This window comes from Canis lupus, chromosome 25 (assembly GCF_011100685.1).
Source record: "Canis lupus familiaris isolate Mischka breed German Shepherd chromosome 25, alternate assembly UU_Cfam_GSD_1.0, whole genome shotgun sequence".
NCBI classification, from domain to species: Eukaryota; Metazoa; Chordata; class Mammalia; order Carnivora; family Canidae; genus Canis; species Canis lupus.
This window is the reverse complement of record NC_049246.1, coordinates 44499501-44523812: the sequence shown is the minus strand read 5'-3', so window position 1 is coordinate 44523812 and position 24312 is coordinate 44499501. Positions and strand designations below refer to the sequence as shown.

The window sequence follows — 24312 nt, the reverse complement described above, 5'->3', positions numbered from 1 at the left end:
TGCCCTGGAAGGACTGCCTTGCCCTCCCTCCCTTACAATGACCTGCATAAAACCAAAGATCCATTCAAGTATCTACTCCATTTCGTAAGTAGAAGCAGCACTGGTCCCTCTGGAAAGGAAAATCTACACAGAGGATGCAGAAGTGGAATGGAAACTACAGGAGTCAGTATCAATGTACAGTGCTTTTTGAATCTGTATATAAAGCTTGAAAGTAAAAAGAAAATTGAAAAGAAATAAAATTTGAGAGGAAAAACACTCATAGTTTTGGTCAAAATCAACACACCTGAGGAAACACCCCAAAAGACCATTATTATAGACCTTGAACTCCACTACAGAGTGAGGATGGGGATGAGAAAACAGATTTGGAAGTAAATCTACATAACTGTAACCAAAAACTGAATGAAACTATCCCAAAGTAGAAGCCAAGTGGGGACAAGCTCAAGGGATAAGAACAAAGCCCAGCAAACACAATGCAGGACGATACTGGCAAGAAGAGAAAGACCACATAGTTAGAGATCTCCAGCACTAATCTTTCACCCTATCATGGACTCTCACTTTCTCCATGTTCACTGACTCTAACAGATGGGAGAAAGAGCCAGGGTCTCTGGGGAGATTATCTATCAGTTCAAAAGGGCTAAAAACTAAAGTGAAGACTGGTAAATCAGTGGCCATATTATAGAAGACTTAGTATATTATATCCCAGGGGCAATGAAAGGCTATAAAAAGATTAGGGCAAGAAAATGTCTAGGATAAAACTTGTATTTTAGGAAGATCAAGGTGCCAAGAGGAGAATGAATTATCAAGAGCTAAAAGGAAAGGTGAGGTGTTAGAAATAGAGCAGATATTGTGAAAGCCAGACCTACATACCTATAGAATGCTGATGACAACAAATAGTAACTATATTCACTGACATAAAAAGACGTCAACAACATATTAAGTGTTCAAGGCAGGTTACAGACTACAGAGAATATAACATTCAACACATTCTAAAATATATCCTTAGTGGATATATATAAATATGCCCCAAAATGTTAATATTTACTTCTGAACAGTGGAATTATGGATAATTATTTTCCTAGTAAGTTTCTAATCTGTGTATACAATAAAGAACTGGCACAATTCTTTTTCTATAGAATTTAAAAGTTTCAAACACTGAAAGCAAAAAAGATAAAGATTGTCTCCTACCAATGAAGTCACTGGTGATTTGTAAAGTAGTTATAGAAATGTGGTGAGAGGAAGCATCTGGCTGGCTCAGTCGGTAGAACATGGGACTCTTGATGTCAGGGCTGTGAGTTCAACCCCCACATTAGGGGTACAGTTTATATACATACATACATCAGAAAATGTGTGTTCAAGCAGAGTAGTAATTACATAGAGACAATAGGAGTAAACCAGGCTAAATGGTCATCACCCTAGCAAAGAAACAGAACAGGCCATGAACAGAAGAGAATAAAGTTTCTGATTCTGCCTACTGACACTGCTACTTTTATGCAGGGAAATATACTAGTAACCTCAGAGGGCTAAAGAGACAGCAAAATTATCAGGGCAGAGTGGGCTTCAGTTACCTTAATAACACTGAAAAACATCCTATGAACAATTTAACATATGAAAGGTTTAACACACAAAAATGACACTTCAGAAATCTCAGTAAAAGTTCTTGGAAAGGAACGAAACCATGAGATTGGGTCAACAGAGAAAAAACTCAGTGGTTACGAAAATGAGACAAAAAAGATAAATAACCACATGGACTTTCATTCATCTCATGACCAGTGATGACAGTAACACATGGCACAGTGGAGTTAGCAGGCTTCAAGAATTCTGAGAACAAGTCCTGGTCCTATCATCTCTGAAATATAGAAGCATCCAAACCTCTGAAAAAGTAGTTGGAAAAGGACATAAAGTGTACACAATGACATAAAGTGCTTCTTTTTTTTTTTTTAATTTTATTTATCATGACAGAGAGAGAGAAAGAGAGGCAGAGACACAGGCAGATGGAGAAGCAGGCTCCATGCAGGGAGCCTGACATGGGACTCGATCCCAGGTCTCCAGGATCAGGCCCTGGACTGAAGGCAGTGCTAAACCTCTGAGCCACCCAGGCTGCCCAAAATGCTTCATTTTCTCACAACCTAGCAGTGTCAAGAAGCCAGATAACTTCTGGACACATCCAATCACTATGAACACGGAAGGAGCTACAGATCTATGTAGTCTAAGTCCTAATTGGAGAAACACAGCAGGAAGAAGCCAAAGTAGAATCAGAATCTGAACAGCAGGCGGATCCCTGGATGGGTCAGTGGTTTAGCGCCACCTTCAGCCCGGGGTGTGATCCTGGAGACCTGGGATGGAGTCCCATGTCGGGCTCCCTGCATGGAGCCTACTTCTCCCTCTGTCTGTGTCTCTGCCTCCCTCTCTCTCTCTGTCTCCCATGAATAAATAAAATAAAATCTTAAAAAAAAAAAAGAATCTGAACAGCAGCTGATAGTTCAACTCTGAAAGTGTTCCATGATACTGCTTCCAGAAGTTGCGACGTGATTAGCTACCACTACTAATAACTCAAAATATGTACTCCTTTAAAACTTCCTAAATCTGGAACGCCTGGATGGCTCAGTGGTGGAGCACCTGCCTTTGGCTCAGGGTGTGATCCTGGGATTCGGGATCAAGTCCCACATCGGGCTCCCTGCATGGAGCCTGCTTCTCCAACTCTGCCTGTGTCTCTGCCTCTCTCCCTGTATCTCTCATGAATAAATAAATAAATCTTTAAAAATAAATAAATAAAACCTCCTGAATCTTATAAAAATTATCTGCTGCTGCAAATCTCCATCTCCTGGATATGTAAAACTTACCCCCCCCCAAAAAAAAATATGACAAATCTGGAATGAAGTCCAGCCAGTACTATGCATAGTATACCAAAACGAACACCTAGGAACCTGAATCTGCCCTGACACTTCTTTACATCCATTTTCCCAAGGGCAAAGAAAAAGAGCTACCCTTCCAGCACTCTTCACACACACAGTCCCAAATAAATGAAGACTTCTGTCCCTATTCCAGCAGCAAACTATTTTTACCTGAGCCAGATCTGGATTAAGATAACACAAGATTAGTAGCTCCATTAGTGCGAATTATATCAACCACTTCAGAAAATAGTTTGGCAATATTTATCAAATCTAAATATATGCCTACCTCCCATGATCCCATAATACACAGCTAAATATATATTCAAGAAAAGTATCTACCAAAAGACAAAGATATTCATAGTAGCTTTATTCACAATTACCAAAAACTGACATTTGGCTACTATGTTTATCACGGCAAATAATCACCAACAGATGGTGATCCCTGGGTGGCTCGGCGGTTTAGCACCTGCCTTCGGCCCAGGGCATGATCCTGGAGTCCCGGGATCAAGTCCCACGTTGAGCTCCCTGCATGGAGCCTGCAGGCTTCTCCCTCTGCCTGTGTCTCTGCCTCTCTCTGTTGTCTCTCATGAATAAATAAATAAAACATTTTTAAAAAATTACCAACAGATGAATAAATAAACAAATTGTAGTGGAGCTATCAAGGAAAGGGTGGTATGCCAGAGAGAGCACTGAAGCTCTGCACCCCTTCCCATATACCTTGCCCTATGCATCTCTTCCATCTGGCTGTTACTAAGTTAGGTAACATTAATAAAGAGAAACTGATACCATGTGCCTCCTGATGTGATGCACTGAGAAGAACATAGCAATATTTGTTACATTCCTGAGAATAATGCATAAAGTGAAGCTTATCCTGAAAAAACATCAGATATACTCAATTGATACACAAAATCAATCATCTATACTCTCCAGAAATATCAATGTCATAAGACACCAAAAAAAGGGCAGAAGAATCATCCCAGATTAAGGGAAACATGGAGGTATGAAAACCTAGGTGCCTCTGATTCTTAATTTCATCTTGAACCAACTTTAAAGGACAACTGTAATAAAAGAGTTCTGGATTAAGTAATAGTATAATATCAATGTTAATTATGACTGAAAATTTTACTGTGATTATGAAGGAGAATGTTCTTATTTTTAGAAAACAACACTGAAGGGGTACCAGGGTGGTTCAGTCTATTAAGCGTCTGTCTTCTGCCAAAGTCATGATCTGGAGGTCCTGGGTTCAAAGCACCAAGTCAAGCTCCCTGCTTCTCTCTCTCCCTCTGCCCCTCCCCACCCCCAACCCCTGCTCATGCATGCACATGGGTATTCTCTCTCTCTCAAATAAATAAAATCTTAAAAAGGAAAAAGAAAATAACATTAAATGGGTACCTGGCTGGCTCAGTTGGTAGAGCATGGGATTCTTGATGTCAGGGTCTTGAATTCAAGCCCCACACTGGACAGAAAGCTTACTTAAGAATAATAGGGGCACCTGGGTGGTTCATAGTTCAGTCAGTTAGGCATCTGTCTGACTCTTGATTTTAGCTCAGGTCATGATCTCAGGGTTGTGAGATCGAGCCCCATATGAGGATCATGTGCTGGGTGTGGAGCCTGCTTAGGAGTCTCCCTCCCCCCACTGCCCACCCCCAAAATGATTCAAAAATTAAAAAAAAAAAAAAAAAAAAAAAACTACCACCACTGAAATATTTACAGGAAAAGAAGCATGACGTCTGTATCATACTCTCAAATGGAACAGAAAAAACTTACATAAAATGTAATATATTATTTTAAAAAGATATATTATAAATTATGTTAAGAATTACATGTGTACATACATACAAAGAGAAAGGAATAATATAGTAAATACAGAAAATGTTAAAAACTAGTGACTGAACTAAATGAACACAAAAAAAAATCTTAGCAATTTTCAGCAACTTTTCTGTAAATTTGAAATTATTTCAAAAAGAAAAGTTAAATTGCTCATAAAACAAAGCACTCAGCAATAAAAAGAAAAGAATCAACTACTGATACAACAATACTGCATGGATCTCCACAGACATCATGTTCAATGAAAGAAACCAGCCACCAAAGAACACAGGCTGTGTGATTCCTTTGATAAGATGTTCAATAGATAAACTAATCAAAACGTGACATAAGTCAGAAATATGCTCATAGGGAAGTAGAACTAATGACCAGGAAGGAGAAATATGCTCTGGGGTACTAGAAATGTTTGCTATACGGATCTAATACAGTATATACACATGTGAAACTTTTCCAAGTACACACCTAAGATTTGTGTACTATTTACTATATTTTATACCTCAATTTTAAAAAGGTTGAAAAAGGGGGCTCATGGCTGGCTCAGTCCGTAGAGCATGCAACTCCCTTTTTTTTTTTTAAGCAGGCTCCACGCCCCACATGGAGTCCAATGTGGAGCTTGAGCTCAATGACCTTGAGATTAAACCTGAGGTGAAATCAAGAGTCAACCACCCAACCAACTGATCCACCCATGTGCCTTTTTTTGTTTGGGGTTTTTTTTTTGTTTGTTTTTTGTTTTTTAGCAGGCTCCATGCCCAGCACGGAGCACAACACAGGGCCCAAATTCATAGCCCTGAGATCAAGATCTGAGCCACTATCAAGAGTTGGAGGCTTAACCTACTCAGTCACCCAGGTGCCTGGAGCATCCAACTGTTGACCTCGGGATGATATATTGAAGCCCCATAATGGGGGTAGAGCTTACTTTTAAAAATTAATAAATAAAATAAAATGAAGCAAGATTCAGTCACTAGACTAAAATATGTAGGTCTCAGAATGCATTTTTTTTTCTAACTTCAGAAAAAAGCTAAATAAGACAATGAAAAGGAACCATGAAGGAAGATCCACACACACATCACTCATCTTTATAAAGAAAGGAAGCAATCATAAAAGCAGCACATTCACTCTACAGAATACAGTGCAACATACATTCTTGCACACAAGAGTGTAATTACTCATGTCATTAAACACAAAGAGAAGACAGCAATGAAGAGATACTAGTGAGGTGAGATTAATGGTTTTATCCCTATTTTCATAATCTGCAATAATATTCTTCAATAATTTTTATTACAAAGTAGATCTTAATTCTCACAAAAAGTGTCTGCCTGGTTTGTATGAAATACTTTTACAACCCCAACATATATGTCATAGAAAGTTAGTTAATACTGGGGTGTCTGGGTGGCTCAGTTGATTAAACGTCTGCCTTCAACTCAGATCATGATCCAGGATCCTGGGATAGAGCCCCACATCAGGCTCTCTGCTCAGCAGGGTGCCTGCTTCTCCCTTTCCCTCTGTCCGCTCCCCCGTTCTTGCTAACCTCACGCACTCCCTCTCAAATAAATATAATCCTTAAAAAAGAAAAAGAAAGTTAATATCCTTTTGAATATTAACAGTTTTTTTTTTTTTAAATTAACTCAGTTTTAAAAACAATTTTAAGAGGGTGCCTGGCTGGCTCAGCCGGTGAAGTATACAACTCTTGATCTCAAGGTGGTCAATTCGAGCCTTACTTTGGGTGTAGAGATTACTAAACAAACAGAATTTTTTTTTTGACATTTTTTGACAGAAATAAAAGGAAACTCTTCTCCCCATTAGAGCAGAAAACACTTTTTCCTTTATCTGATCTTCATTTTTAAACATGCAAACTTTTTTTTTTTTTAAGTAGGCTCCAAGCTCAATATGAGCTTGAACTCCCAACCCTGAGAGCAAGAGTCAGATGCTCTACTGACTGAGCCAGCCAGGTGCTCTAACATGCAAATTTTTTATTATTATTATTATTATTTGAGAAAGAAGGCAGGAGAAGAGAGAGGGCAGGGGGTGAGGGAAAGGGACAAGCAGACTCCCCACCGAGCACAGAGTCCAACACCGGGCCTGATCCCAGGACCCCAAGATCATGACCTAAGTTGAAATCAAGCACTCAACTGACTTAGCCACTGAGGTGCTCCAACATGCAATCATTTTTTAATAATTTTGAAAATATGATCTGTTAACATATTTATTGATGACAAAACTTCATGAAGCAAAATTAGGCTTCAATTATTCATTTTATTACTAAACAGTTAACCCCAGGAAAAGGAACAGAGAACTTTTTTCCCAGAAAAATCATCAAAAATCAAAAGAATTATCTATATCTATCTGGACCATATATTATATATGAAAACCTGGCAAAATACTATTTATTTCTATATTAATTACCCTTTGTATGGCATATCTTCAAAAAAATTATAGATTCTCTGCTGGCTTTTCTCATCCTAAAAGAAATTTAGATTTCTAATTTACAGTGTTGAGATAAGCATTGTAATCCAGCACAATTTGAATAACTACCCATGCCATGAAACTAAGATCAGCTGTATTCCTAACAGCCCCAAAGCAAAAACAACCCAAATGTTTATCTACAGATGAATGGATAAATACTGTAACAGTTATACCTAACATTCTCAGCAATAAAAAACTAATTACTGATACATGCAGCAACATGAATGAATCAGACATTATGCTGAGCAAAAGAATCCAGGCCCAAAAAGAATACATACTGAATAATTCCATTTATGTAAAATCCTAGAAGCAGCAAAATCTAACAGAAAATAGATTCTGAACAGTGGTGGGGGAGGGAGAATGACTTCAAAAAGTAGAAGGAAACTTCCATGGGTGATGAAAATGTTACATATTTTAATTGTGGTGACGTTATTCAAGAATATATATTTATCAAAACTCATCAAAATTGGGACACCTAGGTGGCTCAGCAGTTGAGCATCTGCCTTTTGCTCAGGGCCTGATACTGGAGTCATGGGATCGAGTCCTACATCAGGCTTCCTGCATGGAAACTGCTTCTCCCTCTGCCTAGGTCTCTGCCTCTCTCTCTGTGTCTTTCATGAATAAATAAATATAATCTTTAAAAAAAAACTCATCAAAATGTAACTTAATATGAGTGTACTTAAAATGAAGGTATTTTATTCTATGTAAATTATACTTCAAAAAAAAAGGTGAATTTAAAAAAAGACTAAGCTTACTAAAAATAGACTGCCTCCCTCAGAGAGTAATGCACTCTAAGAGTAACATTTTATATGTTAAATGATCTTTTTTTAATTGATTAAGATAAATGTTAGGGGTACCTAACCAACTCAGTGAAGCATGCAACTCTTGATCCTAGGGTTCTGAGTTCAAGCCCCACATTGCGTGTAGAGATTACTTAAAAATAAAATGTTACATAAAGTTTTGGATAAAATTTAAAACTGATGAGGCACCAGAGTGGCTCAGATAGTTAAGCATCTGCCTTCAGCTCAGGTCATGATATCTAGGTCCCAGGATCAAGTCCCTTGTCACACTTCCAGCTCAGCAGGAAATCTGCTTTACCCTCTCCCTCTGCCTCTGCCTCTCCTCCCTATTCATTCTCTCTCTTTCAAATGAATAAATAAAATCTTAAAAAAAAATAAATCTAGGGACGCCTGGGTCTCAGCACCTGCTTTTGGCTCAGGGCGTCCTGGAGTCCCTAGACTGAGTCCCACATCAGTCTCCCTGCAGGTGGAACCTGCTTCTTCCTCTGCCTGCCTATGTCTCTGCCTCTCTGTGTGTGTCTCTCATGAATAAATAAACTGTTAAAAATAAATAAATAATAAATCTAAAACAGAGGAGCATTGTCTAGAACTGTGCTTGCTATCTTATATAGCATCCATTAGCCACATGTGGCTACCTGAAGCAAAAATTAAAATTTAATTCACATCCTCAAGGAGGGAAGGAAGAGTGACTTTACAGTGAACAAACCTGACAAGGAATCAAAGTCAATCATATATCAAGGTAATAATAACAGAATAACAGTGATAAATCACACAGATAGTACGTGCTCTTAAAATTACATAATGAAAGTGGCACTTTACCTCCATGGACCTCCTCCCCAAAACCCTTAAGCCCCCTCTAATCATGAAGAAGACATCTAAATTCTAACAGAGACATTCTACAATAACACTTAACCAGGAACTCAAAACTGTCAAGACTGTTAAAAAGAGGGAAGTCTGAAAAATTATCACAGCCATGGATACATGACTAAATGTCACACAGTATCCTCGATGGATCCTGCAACACACTAAGTAAAACTAAGGAAATCTGAATAAACTATGAGCTTTAGCTAATAATGATGTACTAGTACAGGTTCATTATTGTAACAAATCCACCAACAGTAATACAAAATGTTCATAGGGGAAACTGGGTGTGGTATATATGAGAGGATCTCTGTACTATTTTCTCTGTAAATCTAAAACGGTTCTTAAAAATAAAGACTACTAGGGGGGCCTGGGTGGCTCAGTAGGTTGAACATCCAACTAGTGGATTTCAGCTCAGGTGGTGATCTCAAGATTGTGGGACTGAGCTGTGCATTGGGTTCCATGCTGGGGGTGGAGCCTGCTTGGGATTCTCTCTCTTCCCTCTGCCCCTCCCCTCTCTGTCTCTCTCTCTCTCATTCTAAATAAATGTTTAAGAATAAAATAAAGATGACTTTAAAAAAAGACTACTACAAAAATAAGGAAGGGGCACCTGGGTGGCTCAGTGATTGAGCTTCTGCCTTTGGCTCTGGTTGTGATCCCAGGGTCCTGGGATCAAGTCTCATATCAAGTCTCCCGCAGGGAGCCTGCTTCTCCCTCTGCCTATGTCTCTGTCTCTCTCATTAATAAATAAATAAAATCTTAAAAAATAAAATGCGATTTGTCACACTAATCACATTTCAGATGCTCAACAGCCACAAGCAGCTAATGGCTACAGTATTTGATGGTACAAATTTATAGAACATTTCCATCACAGCAGAAAGCTGTCAGAGTGCTGATGTGAAGATTGTTTTTATAGGACTATTGGAACTATTTTAAAACTGATCACAACTTATGAACAAATCCATATCTACCCAGCACTAAAAACCCTCACTGAAATCTAAAAAGTTCCAATACGTTTATTCCAGTTTCTATTTCAAATCCATTATTTTTTAATGCTTTAAAAAACAAACAAAAACAAATACAAAACTCCTATGTATCATATGTAAATAGAACACTGAAAACTGTTCTACTCCTTGGAGTAGCAATTCTCAAAGTAAGGTCTTCTGAAAGTCTTTCATGGTACCCATGATGTCAAAACTATTACTATAACAATACCAAGATATTTACACTTTTCAGTGTTGGCACTGAACTGGCCAGGCAAAGCAGTGAAAGAGTAACTGACACACAGACCTGGGTATTTAGCAGACATTTCTTTCCAAAATGAACAAATTGACACTGTCACTTCAAAAAAAAAAAAAAAAAGAAACAATTATCAGTACTCGTTGCCAATAATAAAATTTGAGCTTTCAAGCAAAATTAGAATTTTGGAAAACTATTCACCACCATGAGTTTGATGGTTTTCCAGTATTTACACTTTCCCAGTATTAAAGGCTTTCTTAATGGGTACTGATTTAAATGAATGCAATTTTTTGATACTCTGTTATATAAAATATTCATTTAAGGTGCAAGATAGACCAGTGGATTTTAATGTAACAAAATGCAAAAAGTGTGTTGGTATAACTCAGACTTCACATTACAACTAACTTTTAAGAACTACTACTTGTTGGGCAGCCCCAGTGGCGCAGCAGTTTAGTGCCGCCTGAAGCCCAGGGTATGATCCTGGAGACCTGGGATCAAGTCCCATGTCAGGCTCCCTGCATGGAGCCTGCTTCTCCCTCTGCCTGTGTCTCTGCTTTCTCGCTTTCTCTCTCTTTCTCTCTCTCTGTTGCTCATGAATAAATAAAATCTTAAAAAAAAAAAAAAAGAACGATTACTTGTTGAATTTTGGTGTACAAAGGAGATCTGCAATTATCTGAAAAAGCTTTTAAAATACTCCTTCCTTTTCCAAATATACATATATCCCTGTGAGGATGAATATCCTTCATATACTTCAACCAAAATAATAAACAGCAACTGACTGAATGCAGAAGCAAACATGAGAATCTAGCTGCCTTCCATAAAGCAAGACATAAAAGCAATTTGCGAAGAGCTCAAACGATACCACTCTTCTCAACCAAATTTTTTAGAAATGTTTTAGAAAATAGGTGTTTTTCACTAAAAATGTATTTACGTTAACATATAATGAGATTACTGTTATTTTTTAATGAAGAAATCATTTTATTTATTTATTTTAAAGATTTTATTTATTTATTCATGAGAGAGAGAGAGAGAGAGAGAGAGAGAGAGGTAGAGACACAGGCAGAGGGAGAGGCAGGCTCCACACAGGGAGCCCGACGTGGGACTTGATCCCGGGTCTCCAGGATCACACCCTGGGCTGAAGGCAGCGCTAAACCACTGAGCCACCCGGACTGCCTGAATAAATCATTTTAAATTTCTCAATAAGAACACAGAGAACTAAAAGTCAAAAGCTCTTTGGGGTCGGTCCTCTAGCTTTTAAAGGATAAAGCAGTCCTAAGATCAAAAGATGAGAATGTCTCTCTCAGAGAAAAAGGAAAAATGACAACCAAAGAAATACATAAATTAACTTACAACAAACATACATACCCTGAAAAGCCTATCAAGAAGCATAAAATATCATTGACAACAAGAACATCAAGTATCCAAAATACTTAAAAAGTATCCAGGTCTTAAAAATGTATCTTTTTCAAGGACAGAGAGACTTTTCCCATTTTGAAGATTACTTATATGATTTTTTGATCGACTCTCACTAGGTTGCAAAGCCCATGAAGATAGGTCCTTGTGTGTTTTGCTTACCACTATGGCTGGCCCAGTACTCATCACAAAGCACCTATTCAAACATTTGTTGGATTGAGAACAAAACCAAAAAGACTTACAAACAAAACTCATTGATGTCTCTATTCAGATTATAAAAATGAAATTCTATAATCAAAATTTACCTATTTACATAGCAATAACAATCATGAAATCTACCATTTACTGAGAGCCCATATACTGTGTACCAGGCATTACACATGGCATTTGTAGATTTTTAATTCCCACAATCACTATAAAATATACTTTACAAAAAAAGAAAAAGAAAAGAGAAACTTTACAAGTAAGAGAAATAAGACTGCAAGAGGCTAACTTATTTCCCTAAAGTTACAAGTAATTAGTAACAAAAAATTAAACCTAAACTTTACTACTTCAAAGGCCACAAACTTTTCACTACATAATGATACAGTGCTCAACACTGCTTGATTACCTTTTACTTTTTTCATTTCCTTGAAATTTTCAGAGGAATTTATTTTGTGGAAGTCATTTTTACCCCTTTTCCCAATCTTCCACTCTATTCCACTATCCTTAAACTTCTACCCTTCCACATCACTCAATTAAGAATATAGTAAGCAGGGACGCCTGGGTGGCTCAAAGGCTGAGCATGTGCCTTTGGCTCAGGCGTGATCCTGGAGTCCTGGGATCAAGTCCCATATCGGGCGCCCTGCATGGAGCCTGCTTCTCCCTCTGTCTGTGTCTCTCCTTCTCTCTGTCTCTGTGTATCTCATGAATAAATAAACAAAATCTTTAAAAAAAAGAATATAGTAAGCAATCTGGGTAGGGAAAGGAATGGATTCTCCTAACACACTATCAAAAACTTCATTAACAATGATGGAAGTAGTATAAAAGACTAAAGAAGAGTGTCAGATTCCAGAACATAAACTAAGGCTCTCTGACCCACTGATCTTGCAGGATAACTTCACATCCAGTCCCTCAATCGGCCGTGGTTTGGGCAGTATCACTTCAACTCTCAAGGAGCTAATCATGAAAGCCCACAGATCTGACAATGCCTTGAAAGCCTGAGCCATGATTTACCAATTGGAAAGTACCAAGACAGTACCTCTGCTAATTCCTATCAGTATCTGGAACAAAAGAACCAATACTGATGAGACCAGAGTTCCCAAGACTTCCTCCAGGCCCAGGACAACTTGAATAAAAGGAGCTTTGTTCCCAAAGAACATATCACTATGTTCTTTGGCCACAATATCACTATAAGAAGAAAAACTGTCATTCTCCTCACAGCTTCTGAACAATATGTAAACATTTTTATTTTTCCCCCTTTTGGTTGAAAGAACAAAATTAGCAACCAGTGAGCTATTCTAAGTTACAATCCTATAAACATTATCATGTCATTTGATAATTTCATCACAAGCCAATGTTTTCCAGAAAAGGATCCCCAGAGACTATAGAAGTTTTACAGATTATGTGGAAATCTTTTTAAACCTCACAAATCCTTAACTCAACAAGCCTGAATATACTTTACCTCAAAATCCAGATTAAAGAAAACATACAGAGAGCACTGAGTGGCTCAGTCAGTTAAGCGTCTGCCTTTGGCTCAGGTCACAATCCCAGGGTCCTGGAATCAGGTCCCAAAACAGGTTCCCTGCTCAGCAGGGAGTCTGCTTCTCCCTCTGCCCTCCCTCCCTGCTCATGATCTCTAACAAATATTTGAAAATAATAGGAAAGAAAACATACAAGAGAGCTATTCTACATTAAAAATGAATTCAGGGCAGCCCGGGTGGCTCAGCGGTTTAGCGCTGCCTTTAGCCCAGGGCATGATCCTGGAGACCCAGGATCGAGTCCCATGCTGGGCTTCCTACATGGAGCCTGCTTCTCCATCTGCCTGTGTGTCTGCTCCCCTCTCTCTCTCTCTCTGTCTCTCATAAATAAATACATAAAATCTTAAAATAAATTAAAAAATAAATAAATAAATAAATAAATGAATTCAGCTGCAATCTGCTAAAGAAACTATCTGAAAAAAAGTATCATAGGAAGTCAAATCTGTGGCCTGTCACTGGATACATCACTCTACAATACCCTTAATTACTAATCTCTAGGCTTTGCATCAAAAATCTCAATATGCTAATATACCAACAAGATTCAAGTCATAAAAAATTAAGTAATTAGATGTCACCAAGTACATACAAGCTATAAACAATAATAAACAGGGCTTCAAAATGCTCCATTAAAAAAAACTTGCTTCAGAGTGCCTGGGTGGCTCAGTTCATTAAGTGTCTACCTTCAGCTCCCTCATGATCTCAGGGTCCTGGGATGAGTCCTGCATCAGGCTCCCTGCTCCACAAGGAGCCTGCTTCTCCTTCTCCCGCTGCCTGCCACTCGCTCTGCTTATGTGTGTATGTGTGCAGGCACACACTGTCAAATAAATACTCTAAAAATAAGTTTGCTTCAATGTTACCTAATAATTCTAGAATACAAAAACATGTTAATATAAAAGTTTACAATATCTCACTGATTCTTTCTTAACAGTGGAAATCCCTGCTACCATTCAAATAACGTGAATATATGTTCACATATAGAATCTACCCCCTTGGGGCTCCTGAGTGGCTCAGCCAGTTGAGTATCTGCCTTCGGCTCAGGTCATGACCCTGGAGTCCCAGGACGGCCCTGAGTTGGGCTTGCTGCTCAGAGGAGAATCTGCTTTTCTCTCTCCCTCTGTTCCCCCCTGCTCATGCTCTCTTACTCCCTCTCAAATAAATCTTAAAAAAAAAAAGGTAAGTCCCCTTCAAATTCTCCATGGCTTCCTAATACTCAAGTGTGCTTAATACTATAAAAAGTACGAAGAAATAAAAAAAAAAAGGTACCAAGAAATTAAAATTCATGAAAGCAATCAATGAAAAATAACCAATGAATTTTTCCACAAACCAAGCCTCTTACTTATGTTCATTTGCTAAACCTTTATCAAAGACACTTCTCTGCGATGCCTGGATGGCTCAGTGGTTGAGTGTCCACCTTTGACAGACGCAGGTCATAATTCTGTAGTCCTGGGATCAAGTCCGACATCGGGCTCTCTGCATGGAGGCTGCTTCTCCCTCTACCTATGTCTCTGCCTCTGTGTGTCTCTCATGAATAAGTAAATAAAATCTTAAAAAAAAAGGGGGGAGAGAGACATTTCTCTGAACCCCCTAAATCAAGAACTTTTGTTAAAACACTGCACTAGGAAATTCCAACAGGGATGTTTGGTGAAACCTACTGGGCCTCAATGACCAAAAGATATACATGTATTTTAACTCTTCAGGGCATATAAGCTGAAACTGCCAAGCTATCTATAAGAAATTTTTCTAGGAAAGGAAAACCATCCAGAAGTTTCTGTGGGTTTCTGCCTTGAAGAGCCAACTTCACACCTTCTCTGAGACCTGCACCGACTCTTAGGAGTGGGATCTTTCGGGATCCCTGGGTGGTGCAGCGGTTTAGCGCCTGCCTTTGGCCCAGGGCGCGATCCTGGAGACCCGGGATCGAATCCCACGTTGGGCTCCCGGTGCATGGAGCCTGCTTCTCCCTCTGCCTATGTCTCTGCCTCTCTCTCTCTCTCTCTCTGTGACTATCATAAATAAATAAAAATTAAAAAAAAAAAAAAAAAGAAAAAAAAAAAAAGGAGTGGGATCTTTCAACGATGTATGTATTTCTAGATTCCAACCCTATGGCCATACTAATTGAACCAATGATAGAGAACTGGACAAACCAATCAAATCTTCCCTCCCAGGAATCTGAAGTGTGGACAATGAGGTGGTAACCAGTTGGCTAATGACACTAGAGCTTGAGTTCTTATGTGGGTCCAGGAATGAAGTGGTGAGTTTCTTCCATGTGTTAAAGCAAAAAGGCCAGCTTGTGAAAAGACAATTGAAACAGGAGAGAGAGAGAGAGAGAGAGAGAGAGAGAGAGAGAGAGAGAGAGAAAGGAAGGAAGGAAGGAAGGAAGGAAGGAAGGAAGGAAGGAAGGAAGGAAGGAAGGAGAAAAAAGAAAAGAAAGAAAAGAAAAGAAAAGAAAAGGAAAGGAAAGGAAAGGAAAGGAAAGGAAAGGAAAGGAAAGGAAAGGAAAGGAAAGGAAAGGAGAAAGGGAAAGGGAAAGGGAAAGGGAAAGGGAAAGGGAAAGGGAAAGGGAAAGGGAAGGGAAGGAAAGGGAAGGGAAGGAGAGGAGAGGAGAGGAGAGGAGAGGAGAGGAGAGGAGAGGAGAGGAGAGGAGAGGAGAGGAGAGGAGAGGAGAGGAGAGGAGAGGAGAGGAGAGGAGGAAAGAAAGAAAAAGAAAGAAAAGAAAAAAGAAAAGAGAAAAGAAAAAAGAAAAAAGAAAAAAAGAGAGAGGAGAGGAGAGAAAGAGACGAGAGGAGAGGAGACTAAAGGGGCCAGGGGAGGACACTGACTAGCTGGAAGGGAGGGAAGCGCTACCTGGACCGTCTCAGCTCCTGAATGCTTCCTAGTTTCTAGTTTGTGTCCTTCACGAAAGCAAATAGCCCTTGGGTTTGTAAAGATACCTCCTTAACTCCTGCCCCCAAAGCATTCCTCTTCCTGTTTCACACCATCAGAAAATCATTTCAACAGTTTAAGACACAAATTCCATACCAGGATCAATGCAGAAATGGCATGATTATTCTTATGGTTCACAAGGAATCTGAAGACTACCTCAGAAGTTGTTTCTATCACTACCTGTAACTTCAGGGAAAAAATAAGACAATAACTCCTGAAACTTTAAATGCAAAAATTATCTGTTTGCATAAGCAGTCAGCTCTCTGCTTCCCTTCAACACTCACCTGTTCAAAAGTTCTGCTATGGTTCACAGCAGGAGGTGTGAGCAGACTTTGTTCAGGTCCTTTTAACACTGTAAATAACAAAAGTATTAAAATAATTGACCCAACAACCAATCTTTTAGGAAACTTTAAAAACATAATTTCTTATCATGAATAGTTTTAACAGGAAATGGTTACAAATCTGGCTAAAATATTAGAATCATGTTGCATGCTTATAAACTAGCTTCCACTTCCCTAACATTTTTTAAAGAGTCTCCCTCAGTAACTCTGGAGTAGGACCAAAATATACATGTTTTCAACAAAAGTTCTAATCGGATGAAGCTAACAAATGAGAATTTAGGAAATACAGAGTTTAGGAAAGTGATTACTTGCAGTTTTCATTCAAAACCACATTACGGGGATTTGGTATTAATTTTTAAACATACCTGATAGAAAAATAACAGCCAGCAACACAGTAATACAGGATGTATCCTATGCAAATAATCAGTGACCCAAAAATATAACCACTGCCAAAATGCCCAAGGAGCAAAGCTCCAGGTGTGCTTTCAGATGCAAAATCACAACCTACTTTCAATGCTCTACTGAGACAGCATCTTAAAAATTCACAGGATGGTGATATTTCAAATGACAAAAAGTGGACTGAACACAGTAGCTTCAAGTGGTTTCTCAGCTAAAATCAAACAATGTTTTGAATGCTACTACAAGCCAAAAACCAAAATTTACAAATTAAAGTTGGTAATTTTATTAAGAGCAAGAAAGCAACTTAAGCCACTTCTGCCTTTTGATTTAATTTTGCAAAAAAGTAGCCATGTTATTGTACTGTCCAAAAGGTCAATCAACTTTATGAACTGAAATGTACTATAAGGGCAGGCAGAAGGAAAAGGGGAGAACTAGGTAGTAAAGTCATCTCTGGGCCTAACTCAAGAGAACAAGCTCTAGAATATCTATTATAAATATAAATTAAGTTCAATTTCCTTATAATGAAACTATGGTTAACAAGAAAATATAAAAGTGTATACTTTACTTGAAGTAGGTAGTATACGATAGTTTGAAAATATTTTTATAAGCTTAATTGTGGCCAATTAAGTGAATATTCTTTTGTTTTTCAAACCTCCTCCCTCTCCTCCCTCAACCTCACCAAAAAATTATAGGCAATTCAGGGTACCTGGCTGGCTCAGTCAGTAGAGCACACTACTCTTGATCTTGGGGTCATGAGTTCAAGCCCCAAGTTAGGCACAGAGCTTACTTTAAAAAAAAGGGCGGGGAGCAGGAGTCCTGGGTGGCTCAGTGCCTTCAGTTACTAGGATCCTGGGATGGAGTCCCACATTGGGCTCCCTGCGGGGAGCCTGTTTCTCCCTCTGCCTGTGTCTCTGCCTCTCTGCGTCTATCACAAATAAATAAATAAAATCTTAAAAACAAAACAAAAGGGCAGCCCCGGTGGCACAGCGGTTTAGCGCCGCCTGTAGCCTTCGGTGTGATCCTGGAGACCCAGGATCGAGTGCCACTTTGGGCTTCCTGCATGGAGCCTGCTTCTCCCTCTGCCTGTGTCTCTGCCTCTGTGTGTGTGTATGTGTGTGTGTTGTCTCTATGAATAAATAAGCAAAATCTTTAAAAAAAAAAAAAAAAAACACCACCATTTAAAAAAAAAAAGGAAGGTGGGGGCAATTTAACAAAGGTATCATTCTGCATTCCTGTATAATTAATCAATCTACTATATTTCTCAGTCATCTGAGTGCTTAAAAAATTTTAAAAATGCTAATCAGGTGAAGAAATATTATGACTCCAACTCTAAGTAAGATTCCCTATGGAATGAAAATACTTTTATATTTAAAAGTAACTTTTCGTGGCATTAAAAATGAATGGAAATCCTAGAACTCTATCAGCATAAAATCCTAGAGGAGGGTTACAGGGGGGAAAAAGGCTTAGGTTCAGAGTTTTACAATGATGACCAAATAATATTAAGGCAATTCAAACTGCTAAAGGAAAACGGACATTTAACTTGCCTCTAAAATACCCGGATTAACACCAACATAGGCTGTAGATTCAACCTAATGAGACTGGTCCCACTATTATCTATAAGAAACACAATAAAATAGAATACTGAAAATTTAATCAACAGGGGATAATGAAGAACCGCAAATGAAGTCAGTCTTTGAAAATGGCACAAATCAAAGATCCTTTAGCAAGGTAAGGGTAAAAGGGACAGTAATAATCTTTTCACCAAAAAGGTCCTCCCAAGGAGCAATCACTATCAGTAGTGTCATCTTCCAATGTGAAAGTCAACAACAAAACAGACATATGGAGTTTTAAAATGCAGAGTCATGAGAACGAATGAGCTGATATGACATCAAAGACAGAATATGGAAATGTCATTTCAAAAATTCAACAAAGGAACAAGAAGGAAAAAGGCAATTTGTCAAAACACCACCTCATCCCTACTACTGCTATGTCTCCTTTTAGCCAAGGAGCTCCACTCACACCTTGAAGTTGTAATTCCTTTCTTCTCATGAGTTTCAAGCAAGCTATGACAAATTATTTTTCATATGTGCAAGTTGACTCACCAGCAAAAGCATTTCAAAATCAAAATATTAAATTCCTCAGGTGAATTAAAATGAAAGAAAACATTTTTGATAGCTCAGTAATAAGCATATGGAGATAAACTGGAAGGAAATAGAAAAAAAATTTCCAAAGAAAAATGCCTATTATCAAAGAATTGGGGAACTAGTCTGAAAGGTAAAAGTGGAGAAATAAACTCAGTACAAAAAGTTCTACATATATAAGATGTTATAAAAGACATACAAATTAGTGGAAGAGACCCCGAAGAATTTAAAACTAGGCTGGACGGAAGTAATTAAGAGAAATTTAATTCTTACTAATCAGATTAAGAACAATGTAATATGCTGATTCAATCACTCTTCCAGGTTATATTTCTTAATGATGTGTCTAAACTTCAAAGGAATTTCCCTACATTTTCAAATATTCAGAAGTATTCCAAAGATCCCCTTCTTTGAAAGCAATTCCTTTTGGGGATGCCGGGGTGGCTCAGCAGTTGAGCATCTGCCTTTGGCCCAGTGTCTGATCCCGGGATCGGGATCGAGTCCCACATCGGGGTCCTTGCAGGAAGCCTGCTTCTCCCTCAGCCAGTGTCTCCGCCTCTCTCTGTCTCTCATGAATAAATAAATAAAATCTTTAAAAAAAAAAAAAAGAAAAGAAAAGAGGGATCCCTGGGTGGCGCAGCGGTTTGGCACCTGCCTTTGGCCCAGGGCGCGATCCTGGAGACCCGGGATCGAATCCCACGTCGAGCTCCCAGTGCATGGAGCCTGCTTCTCCCTCTGCCTGTGTCTCTGCCTCTCTCTCTCTTTCTCTGTGACTATCATAAAAATAAAAAAAGAAAAAAGAAAAAAAAGAAAACAAAGCCATTCCTTTTGAGAAATCTTTCAGGCAGTTTATCATCCACCTCATTTAAAAACTTTTAAGAGAGATATTTCATGACAACTTCCTAAAATATGTTATATGAGCAGCCTGAATTTTTCCAAACTGGGGTGTGTTATATGGAGGGAAGGGGACTTGGGTATATTGGCCCAAATCTCCAGAATCTCATCTCCCTTTCTTACAGCTCCAAGAGGTGTAGAAAAAAACTTCTAAGTCACTGAATTACCCCTCTAGACTTAGAACCAATGAGAAGGATACACATTTTCTACTAGCCTCCCTCTCGCTTGTGACTCTGGCTAAACTAGCCTCCATATTTTTCCCAGTACCTGACCTGCTCCCACTTCAGTCAGTTTTTGCCTCAGTATGTTTGCTCTAGCTTCCCTAGCCTGCAGCATTCCTTCTCCATATAGCTACAGGATTTGCTACTTTACCAGTGTCAGGTCCTTCCTCAAACATAAGCTTCTCTACGCAGCCTTCCTAGGGCACTTAAAATCAACTAACCCCCCCCCCCCCCCCCCCCCCGCCTCATTAACCCTCAAATCCCTATCTCCCTATCATCCTATTTCCCTGTCTCATTTTTTTTTTCCACATCATTTACCACAACACTATATATTTTACCTGAGCTTTTATTTATCTGTCTGGAAATGAGCTCCACTGAAAAAGGAATTTTCTGTCTGTTTTGGTTCTAGCACCCAACGGTGTAGTAGAGTCTCAATAGTTGTCAAATAAGTGAATGCATGAATGAATGAATAAAATGAATAAAAGCACATAGTCCCTTTCTGCCGCCTCAGTCTCAAAATTCTAAAACGCTCTATCAAGTAGAGAGAAGGTGTGAAGCCCTTTCTTTCCCAATAAATCACTACCATTACCAGTGTACTCCGTGGTGTTAAATGTAAAGAAAAACTGTGTGACATTTTTCCAGATACACACCACTTCTAAATTTTTTTTCCCGGTGTCCTCTACGGATGTCAACATCTGATGTGACAAAAAAGTACATATTCCATCCGGTTTGGGCACTCCAAAATCTGGTACCCTAATTACACATAAAACCATCCATGAATGAGAGAACACCTTTGTGCTCTAACCAAACGCCGTGAGGCTAAAGCTGCAAATATTCAATAGATGAAAAGTTAAATGCGCAGAAATGGACTGACAAGAGAAAACTGTTTTAAATCTAAGAAATCAAAAAAAAAAAAAAAAATCTAAGAAATCATGAGGATCTAAACAAGGAAATACCAGAGAGGGGCAGAGTACCTCTCCTGCACACAACACTGGGAATCCAAACTGCCTAGAACCCGAGATCTCTAACGCTGAGTAAGAAACTTCACAGCTTCTGGCCCGGTCCTCAATTTCTTTTAAGTTTAATTGGAATACTTACCTTCCTTTACAGACAAAACTAGGTGTGCTTTAAGTGCTTTGACTTTCAGGGATAGAGAAAAAAAAAAAAGAAGAAAGAAAGAAAGAAAAAGAAGAAAAAGGAAAAAAAAGGAAAAAAAAAAATATCCAAAGTGGATATTTATCCACATAAATGCAAAGCAACGTTACTGCTTCCCAAACACGGTCATACAAGCTGCTTCTTTCACACACCCTTCTGTGCTCGGAAAGATACACCTGATTTATGTTTCTGTCACGAAACTGAAGTATTCAAAGTGCTTCGTGGGAAACTGCTGACACTTAAAAAAAAAAAAAAAAGACTTAATAATGCCCATTTCAACCTGACGTGAGTGTTCGGGGTCCCGGAGCTGCCTCGGGCTCGACTTTCCCGACCTCCGTCCCAGGTTCAGATCATGGCTCCACCTTGCCTCAGGCCTGGTCCAGACCCAGTCCTCTCGCCACGGAAGGAGGCTCCCCGGTGCAGATGTTCCGCGAGGAAGGCAAAGGCGCACCTCCCGTAGGCCAGGTGTGGGGAGGAGGGACGGCGGGCGCAGCTGTCGGGCCCGAGCAGCTGCTGCCCCGGGCACCTCAGGCGGGGCGGGGGGCCGGCCTGGGGGGCGGGCAGCAGGAGGCGAGCCGTCCGGCCCTGAGCAAGTCGGCCTGACACTGCCCACCCCACCACCCTCCTCCCTGCCTCGGCTCCCCCAGCGATGCCAACGGGCCCTGGAGGAGAGGGCCCCCTCCCCCGGCGCGGTGGCCGAGACGCGCCCGCGGCCGCCGAGCCCGTCGCCGGGGAGGAGACACCCTGCAGCCCCGCACCTGACCTGTCCCCTCGCCTGACGCCCGAGCCGGCCGCGGCCGCTGCCGGGGCGGCCTGTGGGTGTCCATGCGGCTGGGCCGGGTCCGGCCAGAGCGGCGGGGACGCGAGCACGGGCGGCGGGCCCGGGAGGCTGCGTGTGGGGTGGTGGGAGACGGCGGAGTCGGGGCGCGCAGCGGAGCCGGGCAGGGGAGTGAGACGGAGTCGCTGGTTACCTGCGGTCCGGGACAGGGAGTCTCTCAGAACCCAAGTCAGTCCTCAGCCTCAACAACACAAGATGGCCGACACGTCGCCACGCACGTCACGTGACAGCGCGCTCGTCCCGTCACGCCCCTTGCCCCGCCCCCGCCCCGCCTCGCCTCCCTACCCGCTTCTCCAGCCTCCCACGACATCCTTCCTTTCCGCGGCCTCCCGCCCCCCTGCGCTGGCCACGCCCCTGCGCGAGCCCCGGATGTCAGGCTGGGCGAGTGGGCGGGGCCGCGGCAGGGCGCAGGCGCGGTCGCGTCCCCGGGATGGAGCTCCCTGCCTGCCCTTGAGTTGAGTAGAGTTGGTGTCCGCGCTTGGGCGCCGGCCAGGGCCCTGTGACTCACCGCGCTGTGCGCCCAATCCGGAACCCGTTCGCAGTTCAAAAAGCTCTTCATCATTTACGAGCTGGTTTTCAGCCCTAGAACTTTTCCACACCTTTCTACCCACCCAGCATTTCCCTGCCCCTGTGCCGTCCCAGAGACAATGGGGAAATGACAAAAGCTGAAATTCAGAGCAGGGTCTCTCCTGGGGAACGGTTCTGGTAGACCTGGGAATGCATCCTAGAGTCTTGAGATGTGGCTTCCGGATAAGATACAGGACGCCCAGAAATATTGGGGACATATTTTACACTAAAAAGTCACTCGTTTTTCTGAAATTCAGATTTAACGGGGCGTCCTTTATTTTTATTTCTGTATCTGAGAACTCAACCCTTCTCAAGTCATCCCCTTTTTCCTTCTGCATCCAACCACCTCCTTTTTTTACAGGATCCCTCTCAACAGCTTTTTTTTTTCTTTTCTTTTTTTTAATGTAGGCTCCACACCCAGCATGGAGCCCCAGGAGGGGCTTGAACTCATGACCCTGAGATAGAGACCTGAGCTGAGATCAAGAGTCTGGCTGCTTCACCCACTGAGCCACCCAAGCGCCACTCAGCAGTTTTGTAAAATACTCAAAAGTTGGGGCACCTGGCTGGCTCAATTGGTAGAGCATACAACTCGATCTTGGGTTGTGAGTTCAAGCCCCATGTTGGGCACAGGGCTTACTTTAAAAAGCAAAAAAAATAAAATAAAATACTCGAATGTCTTCCACTATGAAAGTTAATGGTAGAAAACGACAATTCTGCCTCCAACCACCTCCCTACCTCTCTGTTCCTTTTCAGAGCCAAAAGAGTTGTTTCTACTCACTCGCCCAATTTCCATGCCTGGCAAGCAATCATCAACCACTCCAGTGTGGCTTCTGTTTTGACTCATCCACCTAATGCTTGCTCTTAGATATCCCCAACCTACAGGTTGGTAGCTAGAGTTTCTCAGTCGCAGTCTTGACTTAGTGCTTTCCCATCTTCAATGTGATTGACAACTCCCTATTTTCTGCAATACTTTATTCCCTTGATCTTTATGTCCTTGCTACTCATAATGTGGTCAATGAACCAGTAGCATTAGTATCACTTGGAAGCTTGTTAGAAATGCAGAATCTCAAATGGACCCTTCACAGTCTCATTCTGCTGAACCCTAGACTTGCATTGTCCCCCTCTCCTTCCTCTTTCCCCTGAGCATATTGCTTCAGATATGCCCATATTTAAAGGTCCTCAAGGGCACCTGAGTGGCTCAGATGGTTAGGCATCCCATTCTTAATTTCAGCTCAGGTCATGATCTCAGAGTCATGGGGTCGAGCCTCTCATCAGGCTCTGTGTTCAGTATCAAGTCTGCTCATCCCTCTCTCTCTGCTCCTCCCCTCCCCTCCCCTCTCAAATAAATAAATAAAACCTTTTAAAAATTAAAATACAGGTCCTCAAATATGCCATTCTGTTTTGGCCTTTGCAGATGCTCTTCCCTCCTGTTACAATGTCTTTCCTAACACTTGGCCCACTTCTTACCAACCTGCATAACTCCTGCTCATCATTAAAAGCCTAAATAAAGCAGGGGCACCTGGGTGGCTCAATTGGTTAAATGTCTGCCCTCAGTTCAGGTCATGATCCTAAGGTCCTGGAATCGAGCCCCACATTGGGCTCCCTGCTCA

At 40.7% G+C, this 24312-nt stretch overlaps 1 protein-coding gene across 10 annotated transcripts in view; it reads right to left on the bottom strand.

Moving 5' to 3' along the window:
* Positions 1-22354, bottom strand: part of GIGYF2 (GRB10 interacting GYF protein 2) — a 135456-nt gene extending 113102 nt beyond the window's left edge. For 9 of the 10 annotated variants that reach the window (XM_038574200.1, XM_038574202.1, XM_038574204.1 and 6 more), the window contains exons 1-2: positions 22269-22354; positions 16434-16501 (exon numbers count right to left, since the gene is read on the bottom strand). The gene's annotated coding sequence lies outside the window, so the exon portion shown is untranslated. Of the gene's footprint in view, positions 1-16433; positions 16502-18433; positions 18492-22268 lie in introns of those variants that run through there. The other variant, XM_038574201.1, reaches the window with a different exon arrangement.
* Between the last annotated feature and the right edge of the window lie 1958 nt (positions 22355-24312).